This window comes from Neomonachus schauinslandi, chromosome 4 (genome assembly GCF_002201575.2).
Source record: "Neomonachus schauinslandi chromosome 4, ASM220157v2, whole genome shotgun sequence".
Classification (NCBI taxonomy): Eukaryota; Metazoa; Chordata; class Mammalia; order Carnivora; family Phocidae; genus Neomonachus; species Neomonachus schauinslandi.
The window spans coordinates 71,143,259-71,153,154 of record NC_058406.1 but is presented as its reverse complement, the minus strand read 5'-3'; positions in this window follow the sequence as shown (position 1 = coordinate 71,153,154).

Sequence of the window (9,896 nt, the reverse complement as noted above, 5' to 3'; positions counted from 1 at the left end):
GGAATGGAAAACACCCTGGTTGGCAGATGCATTAGGCTGTGGTGTAGGCAGTGTCAGCCAATCTGATATTCCTTGTTATTATTTGTAGGGTATATGATAGCCTTGATTGTCTATAATGGATAAGGAATAAAGTCATTGAAATTTCCAGATAACTGATGCCTAATTCATATAGTTTGAAAACTTAGTTTTAACTATTTTCATGCCTATCTTTCTAAAAGAGAATACATTGAGTAGGATGTATTAAAAATAACTTAGGTAATGTAATGAGACCTGAGTGAATGCATGTGGCAACAGTCTTTATGAATGCCCTCCAGTGGCACCAGGATAAGTCTTCATCCAAAGGAACAGATTTTATTGAGGCACACACATATTTTCACAGAGGGAAGTGACATATTTTCAGTTATTTTTGGTAAGCAATATTAAATAAATTCATATGGTAATCAGTGATGGGGCAAAGGAGTGGAGAAAGCTCATTTCCTTGGCATCTTCTCTGAGTGTTTCTTGGGCTTGCCTCCCCGTGGCATCTTCTAATTAATGTTAGGATTTGTTCAGTGCAAACTTGGGATCATCATTCTCTAAATCAACCTTTGGAGTCTCCTCTGGAAACTAATACAATGTTCTTGGAAGTTTGCTAATCTCTGTAGAGGTGTGTGGTGTCCCATGTATCTTTAACATGGAACAGTGGCCCTGAAGGCACTGCTGAGATGTTGTCCTTATGCTGCAGAGCTGTAAATTCTCCATTTTCCTCATTTCTGGTTTTGTTCTGTCTTCCCAGTGCTCATTCTTTGTTGCCATTTTGAATTTCTGGGATCACTCAGAATTCTGTTTTTTGTTTCTCAACATGTTTTGGCTTTTGTACTATGTAGGTTGTTTCTTTTTTATGTGTAAAATCTTTGTTCTGATTATAAATATTTATTATTAAAAAATTGGAAAAAATTACAAGGCTTAAAGAAGGAAATTTTAATTATCTACTATTTTATATATACCTATACACTTTTTTTGTTAAACTATTAAGACTATACTGTATATTCAATTTTGTAAACATTTAAAAACAACATACTATAAGCATTCTACCAAAAGATTATTTTGGGTTTTCTATTCTGTTCCATTGATCTATGTGTCTGTTTTTGTCAATACCATACTGTCTTGATGCCTACAGCTCTGTAATACAGCTTAAAGTCTGGAATCATGATGCTTCCAGCTTTGCTTTTCTTTTTCAGGATTGCTTTGTCTATTCAGGGTCTTTTGTGGTTCCATACAAATTTTAGAATTGTTTGTTCTAGCTCTATGAAAAATGCTGGTGGTATTTGGAATGAGGATGAAGACGATGATGGAGGTGATGAGGTAACTAATATTGACTTAGTGATTCCTCTGTGCCAGGCCCTGGTCTACCCACTCTACTTATATTTGTTCAATTAATCTTCACACCAATCCTGTGATAGGACTTATTATTCCCACATTACAGATAAAGAAGCTATAGTACAGAGAGATAAGTAACTTGCCCAATATTCCATAACTAGTGAGTGGTTATATACATATATTTAAATTGCCATTCATTTTCTTATGTCAATAAAATATTTTATAAATCTCACTTAAAATGAGTAGAATTTCACCACATGAATACATCATACTTTATTATTATTGTTAGACATTGGAATTGTTTTCCAATTTGGGTATCATTCAGATAATGCTGCTATAAACATCTTTGTTGGCAATTTTAGTTATTTCCTCATGATAGATATCTGGACATAAACTGATGTGTCAAGGGGTGAAGATAATTATGGCCTTTGACATTGCTAATTGCTTTCTAGAAAGACAGTGCCCATTTATAACTTAAAATTCACAGGATAGTATGTGAGAGTATACACCTCATTGCACTTTATAAATATTAACATTTAAAGATATCTTGTTAGTTTGAAAAGTAAAAATAGTGTTACATATATATTTTTAATTTAGTAGTATGGATTTTGTTGTTACCAATCAATGGGTTTACTCATAGCACACAGAAAATTAGGGCTAGAACATACCCTTATTTCCAGTTGAGGAAATTGAATAAAACAATCAATCCTGGTGCTTAGGACCTTTGTTATTCTTGGTTACCTTTGTCACAGCTCATTATTCAGAACTGCCAGCTCAGGACCAGATATGCACATTTGATACATGAGTTCCCACATATACCCAGTCCTGTCCTGTAGTAAAACAGAGCAATAGTACAAACTACTGGACAGTAACTAGGTTGTGTTATATTAGAAAATTTGATCCACATACTAACCAGTGTTAAAACAGAAAAACAAAACAAAGAAACAACATAGGCAATGACCTCTGTACGTTAAGTTAGCAAATTTGATTGACACTCAATTCTAAAGTTAATAGCTATGTTGAGAACAGTTTCTTGTAATAGTTCTGTGAGTCTGCAGGGTTTTCCTCTTATTTTCTGGTTCCTGGATATAATGTAAGTATAGATAAGGAAGGTACACAGGACATTGAATTAAAAATAAAATGTGTTTCCTTATGGAGCCTTGGCTACATGATTAAAAAATTAGGTCTATAAAGGAAACAGTTAAAAATTATTTTCTGAAAAATAAAATGCATGAAAAACTGCTTAACATGAGATTTTAGTTATGTCAGATAAAAGGCTGTTAAAGTTCATTGTACTATTATTCTAGAAATATTTACTGATCATCTTGTCTGGGTCAGTTGCTTTAGTTACACCTGTCTGCAAACAGACTTCACTAATATAGAGATGGATCTATGAAAAGAGAAAGATGATTCAAAGTAGCAGAACTGCCTGGGTTCAAAATGCCCACTTTGTCACTAACTAGCTGTGTGACCATACTCAATTTGTTGGAGCACTCTTTGCCTCTGCGTCCTCATTTGTAGAGTGTGGATAATAATATTACCAACCTCATGAAGTTTCTGCGAAGAACAATGAGATAACAGAGCAGAAGCTCTTAGAACGGTACCTGGCACATAGTAAGTGCTAAATAAATGTTTGCTATTCTCCTTATTACTAATAAATAATAATAAGTATTCTTGTTATTTTTATTATTCTGTGTATTCTAATTATTACTACTAAGAAGTCACTTGCCTCCTCTCTCTTCATCAAGCTAATGTTTGATGCACAGCAGTAGTATCATGGCAACTATGTTGCTGGAGCCAGTCTGCCAATGAATCAGCCTGGAAGTTCTTGGCTATGGGGAAAAGAACATCTGAAAATATGAGGCTTGTACAGTGTTGATCCAGTTCACACAACTAAGCTTCTGTTTCATGAGGGACTAAGGTAAATTAATTAAAGAGGTTGGTGTCCAGATTTCAACTAACTGAGCTTAAGTACTACCGAAGTCACTTACCAATTGTTGCAGGCAACTTACTTAACTCCAAGCCTTATTTGCCCATCCATATAGCTTTTCTTTATTCTGTCTTTCTTTTTTTTTTAAGAGAGAGAGTGTGTGAGTGGGGTGGAGGGAAGAGGGGTAGAGGAAAAGGGAGAGAGAGAATCTTAAGCATCCCCAGCATGGAGCCCAACACAGAGCTCTGTATCATGACCCTGAGATCATGACCCGAGCTGGAATCAAGAATCAGATGCCCAACTGACTGAGCCACTCAGGCGCCCCTATATGCCTTTTGGCATGACATTTTTTTCCTTTAGAAGGCCCTGCTCTGGTTCTTTGATGTTTGTGTTTTCCCAGGTCTGGCTTCACAGATGTGATCTGTGTAGTCACATATGACCCTCTACTCAGAAATGTCCTGTGCTTGGTTTAATGTTTTGCTGTAGTTGTCTTGGAATTCTTATTAATTTTGTCTTTGAGCTTGTGTTTTGTAAATGAAGTCATGCATTTAAGTAGAGGAAATACATGTAGTATGTGCATCCGCCATTCCTTGCAACTCCGTTTGCATAAAGCATTCATGATGTCCCATAAGCACAGAATTCGGGTGGACCCACAATGCATTGGAGTTCAGTGAGACTCAAAGTGAGTACCAGGTGAACATGTTATGTCTACAATTGAGTAGGTGTCTCCCTGACAGCTCTGGGAGGCCGAGCTTTCAGTTCAACCCAGAACTTTCTTTGAACAAGAAAGAAGGCAATGATATTCTATGAAATACAAACAACCAAGAAATTTTATTGTATTTTTTCTTATTTTTGTTACTTCCCTTTGTTAGCCAACTACTTATGTTGAAAATGGTGATATAGAAGGAAAGGGAAAAATAGGGCCACCCTTTTTCTTTCAGTCCTCCTTACTCACAGGGAAGCCAAATGTAGAAAACACATAACAAGATGTGAAATAAAAAAACTTGGTTGGTTTTGCACACTGTGTTTCATGCTGGCAAGAATGAAATATACATGCATGTATAAGCTACAAAATACAGATCGTGTGTTCCACATACAAGCTAGGTGTTCTTACATTTGCATTTAGGACTCCCATTGTACATATAAAGATGAATAGTAAAGTCATATAAGCACTTTAAAATTGTAATTTATCTTTTTTTAGAACAACTTTAAATAATGAAAACACCAGGACAAGCTGAGAAAGACCACAGAAGAAAGGAAAGAGCTTTGTATTTTAGTAGCTTTAATAACATTATTTACTGCTGCTTGAACAAGGGGTCCTGCATTTTCATTTTGTGCTAGGTTCCCATCATTATGTAACTGGCCCTATCCTATTTCTATGGGGTAAGGAGTCCAGAGGGCTAAGGAATTATACCCTTCCAGTGAATGACCCTCCTCCCCACTTCTAGAACACACAACTCATGCCTGAAACCTGAAATTCCCTGATTAGTTAATGACCCTCCTACCATGGTCTATATGGCCCAGAACTGATTTGGGTGCCAGGATCAGTTCTCCCTAGGGCAGAGATTGCATCAGAGGTGTGTGCATTTCCAGGCTGGAGAAATGGACAAAGGGCAGCTGTTGATTTGTACGTTGGCTTGAAGGGGCCACGCCCATGAATATGAGGTCCCTCAGAGTGAGGACTGGAGTTGGGAAGAGTAGGAAGAAAAGAGGGTGCTCCATGGCCCATCTGTTCCTGACCTGCTATATTCCAGCATGACATTGAGAGGGGTCCAAGGATTTTATTTTATTTTTATTTTTCAAACCCCAGCATGGGGCTTGAACTCATGATCCTGAGACCTGAGCTGAGATCAAGAGTTGAATGCTTAACTGACTGAGCCACCCAAGTGCCCCATAGAGAAGTCCAAGAATTTTAAATTTGAATCTGGGTTTCCAAGTCATAGTGAAGGTATATTTGTGAAGATAGGAGATAAACACATTTTTAACAGCTTGTTAGCCTGATTTATAATGTTTGCATATTTAGACATATTTTAGGTGGTTCCCCTTTTGTACTTTTGCCCCAGGCCCCTCAAATATTAGGGGAGGGCCTGGATGTGAGTATGAAAAGCACTTAGTGCCTAGCACTTAGTAAAATCCCAGTAAATGATGGCTGTTATCAATATCAGGTAACATAGCAAATGATGATGATAATGTAACACCTTTCTCTTCTTGTAGTTAAGGCCCTGAAACCCTGCTCACCTCTCCCTCCACCAACACCTCTTCCCCACCCCTAAGTAAGTGGGGTGATGGTGGTCACGGTAGTATTGTGCTTTCCAACCCCCCAGATACTAAATAAGCCTTCCTCTAAGTAGACTGGTTGTCTGGTTCCTTAAAGCATTGCTCTGGGTCTCACAGCTATGCCCTGTGAGTAGGATTAGCTACAGTCCTGTTCCTGCTGGAATCATGCATGAGCTTGCTATGCCCTCTACAGTATGTATTGTGCTATCCATTCTGCAGCTCATCACCTATGTTTTGTTGTTGTTGTTGTTTTTTCTAATGGATTTGGGATTACTTTTGATATTTAGGAAAAGATTTATCTTTAGTAACAATTAAATAGGCTAAGAAGAACGATTTAACATGTTTGCGTTTTCACACTGGGTGCCCGGACTGGGTTAAATAGATTTTTCTCAGTTACAATAACTATGCACTGCTTAGGCTTTCTAATTCAATGAATTTCCTGCCCTCATTATTTAGTTCTTACCTGGATTGTTATCTTTGGCTATTTTGGTGAAATTTTACTGTAAGCTTCCTTGAACACTGTTTCATTGATTTGTCTTCTGTTTTAATGAATCACTCTAACATAGTTAGACAGCATGTTCTTTGGAAAGATTTTGACATTTTTTTCAAAAGTCTGAAACCGTGTAGAATTATTTGGGAGCATGTAGAATTCATTGGGTTCACATGCAGGTAGTTTTTAAAAGTATAATTTTAAAAACATGGCTTATATTTTCTTTCTCATTCTTTTGCTGATGTTGCTCACCAGATAATCATTGACTGGATGAAAAGAACTTGATCTCAGAGTCACTCCAGCTTGCATCTGGCAGTAGATTTTGCCCAACTGGAAAGATGTAGTAATATTTGGAGAAATAGAAGTTTGATTAGGATCATTTTGCTTCTTTTCCTTCTCTTAGTTTTTATACTTATAGCCAGACATTATGACATTAAGTATCACTTCCTTTGGCAGACACCACATGTGGACTGGCTACCAAATCATGGGTTCTTAAAATAGATGCTTCCCCCAAAATAGCACCTACATATGGTGCATTGTTACTTGCCTGCTTGCTTGTTTATTGCCAGCTGGCTATAAACTCCTTGAGAGCAGAAACCATACCTGACTTGTTCACCTATTGTATCCTCGGCATCTAACACAGTACTTGGGACACAATGTCGGTATTTAAAAAAAAAAAAAAATGTTGAATGGATAAATGAATGCCTCTAGCACACAGACAATGCCCTTAATGCAAAGCTAGGGACTTTCAGGGAAGGTGTGGTAACAAGTTAAGTAGAAGTAGATGAGGGAATTGAAGGGGTTGTCAAGGGAGGACTTGAAGTGATACAACATATCAGGCGTACAGCAGAAGAGAGAATGGGCTGGGCAATAGAGGCAATCAAGTGATGAGAGGTCATCATAAAATTGCAAAGCCAGTTTAGTGGGTTAGGAAGTGAACAACTCAGAGGTTAAGAGGTTGTGGCCAGAATAGGCTATTGGATTTTAAGGTTTCATAGGTGAGGTCATTCTATACCATTATTAGGTCCAGATTGAGCCTTAGAAGTATTAGGGGATCGAGTCCTGCATCCTGTTCCTGCTCAGTGGAGATCCTGCTTCTCCCTCTCCCTCTGCTCCTCCCCCCACCCCACACTCATGTGTGCACGCTCTCTCAAATAAATAAATAAAATCTTTAAAAAAAAAAGAAGTATTAGGTCAAACCATGTGGAATTGCCAATATTCTCTCTTTTTTTTTTACTTATAAAAAGGCACTTTTGGGGCACTTGGGTGGCTCAGTCGTTAAACGTCTGCCTTCGGCTCAGGTCATGATCCTGGGGTCCTGGGATCGAGCCCCACATTGGGCTCCCTGATCAGCTGGGAGCCTGCTTCTCCCTCTCCCACGCCCCCTGCTTGTGTTCCCTCTCTCGCTGTCTCTCTCTCTGTCAAATAAATAAATTAAATCTTAATATATATATTATATATTTATATAATATTACATTACATATATATTATATGTACATATATATATATATATAAAGGCACTTTCATGATTCAGTCCAATAGTTTGCTAAAGTTTAGTGGAGATGGGGTGAAGATTAAAGAATTTTGAGGCTAAGATATTGATGGACTCATTCATATAGATTCTGATACTAGGCAGAGTGATTTTAGGAGGCAAGGGGCAAACATTGTTACCCAGGTGCCCGTCTTAGGTGAGATTGGTAGATGACAGTGAAGAGAACAGATGGAGGATGACATAGATCAGTGATATAGGATAAAGGCTTTATAAAAAAAAAAACAACACATAGGACATAGGCCTTTATTTGAAAGTCTTGAGTTACTAATGTCTTAGATATATTCACAAGATTTACCCACTCACTTAAGTGGCTTAGGAGAAACTAAAAAAACTAAGGTTGTTGTGGGGTAGTAATGGCATAAGGCAAAAGTTTTTTTTTGTTTGTTTGTTTTTTTTTTACCACGTATGACTCCAGATTCATTTTGCAACAAGCTTCTCTACATCCCAGAGTACATAAAAATGTTTTTCTTTGCCATTCTCTACTTTCTTATTTACATGCTGACATTTATCTTTTCTCTGAACTAACACTATACATCCCTATGCAGTTCCTGCCTTTATCCCATGGTACATTCCACTGAGTTTGCCCAAATGGGAAATTAAAATCTCAGTGAGTGATTTAGACATTTTCCAAGTGAAACCCATAGCAGACATGTTCTATGGGGCTGAATTGGAGACCTCAGGTCCATTTTTCCACATGGCTCTGTGAGTGGCCCTCTGGTCATGCATGTGCCTCAGTTTGGTTTTGTAACTTTCAGAAGACTTCGATTTGACCTTCTGTCCATTTGGTTGGCAGAGTACCTGGATATGTCCTTAATAAGAAATACTGAATTTTAGAACATCAGTGTTTTCCTAGCCTCAGAACTCTCTGCCCGTTCAATTATTATAACAAACTTGCTATAATGGAAGTTTGGCATAGAAAATGTGCTGAAGGACAGGCAATCCATTACTCCAAAATTTATCTTTAGAGCAAACTCAAGAGCTTGACTTTCCCCTGTATAATTGTCTTTCCTAAACAATGCTGGGATATCACTCCATCGTAACATCACAGTGAAGTGATGTGGTGATCAGCACTATGTTAAACTTGCTGTTGTGATTATTATGTGGATGCCACTGAGGCTGCAGCCCTTAATATCACAGTACCCTAATTTATTAAGGATCCATGGATAAAACTTCACATGGCTCCTCCTGAGCCTCTGGTGTGTTATTCACTGTAGACTCTGTTAATTTTGTTACTCTGTATGTCTTTCTTCTGCCTGCTTGGAAGCTCAAAATGAAATGTGTGACTGGGCTGTAGCAACTGTACAGAACATTATATTATAAGGCATTGGATGTATTGAACCTTCCTTTTATTTTTAGTACATACTTATTTCACTTCATTTTTAAATTTTCTTAATTTTTTTATTGTGTTTATTAAATGTATCTCTAAGGTACCTGAAATCCTGTTTTGAAATAAGGAAGATCTATGTAGAAATAAATTTGGGGCCTATGTAGAAAAATCTCTTATTGAAAATAGTTTATTTTCAGTCAGAGAGCCACTCACATCTTGAACTCATTATGCTAATGAACTGAGAACTTGAAACATCTTTTACAGGAATACTTCTCCTGGGAGGCCCTGCAATTTGTGATTAGTCCCTTTGGGGACTGCCATACTGCTAAGTTTATTTGGCTCCTTTTTTCCTTTTCTTCTCCTTCTCCTTTAATCTGTCACACCTCTCCCACCTTTATTCAGTTCTTCACGTGGTCCTCGAAGCATCTCTTCTGAAGCACAGCTCTGATAAGATCTATCTCTTGATTAAAAAAAAAAAATCCTCGGATATTCTTTATTGCCTACAGGAGAAAGGCCAACTCTTACCTTTTCGTACTCAGGACCTACCATGGGCCTGGAATATAATAGGCAGCTGATGAACATTTGTTGAATGAACTGAATTGTATTACATAAGATAATGCACATAAGGCATTAGTAGAGCATTTAGCACAAAGTACACAAAAAACGTTTATTTCTCAATCACTTCCCCTTCACATCTGGCTTGAACCTACCTTTCCCACCTCATCTCCCACCACTGTGGCTTTAAGCATCACTGACTTGTAATTTTATGCACATAACATACATTTCTATGCCTAAGGAGACTTCATGCTACTGTTTCTTTCTGCAATGCAATCTCTTCCTGAAATGCATAATCCTTGCAAATTTAGAGAAGAGAATCCATACTCCTGGTAATGTTGATACAAATAACAAGCCATGCCTTTTATATTTAAATAGTTTGACCTAGTTGGGCATCTGGCACCTT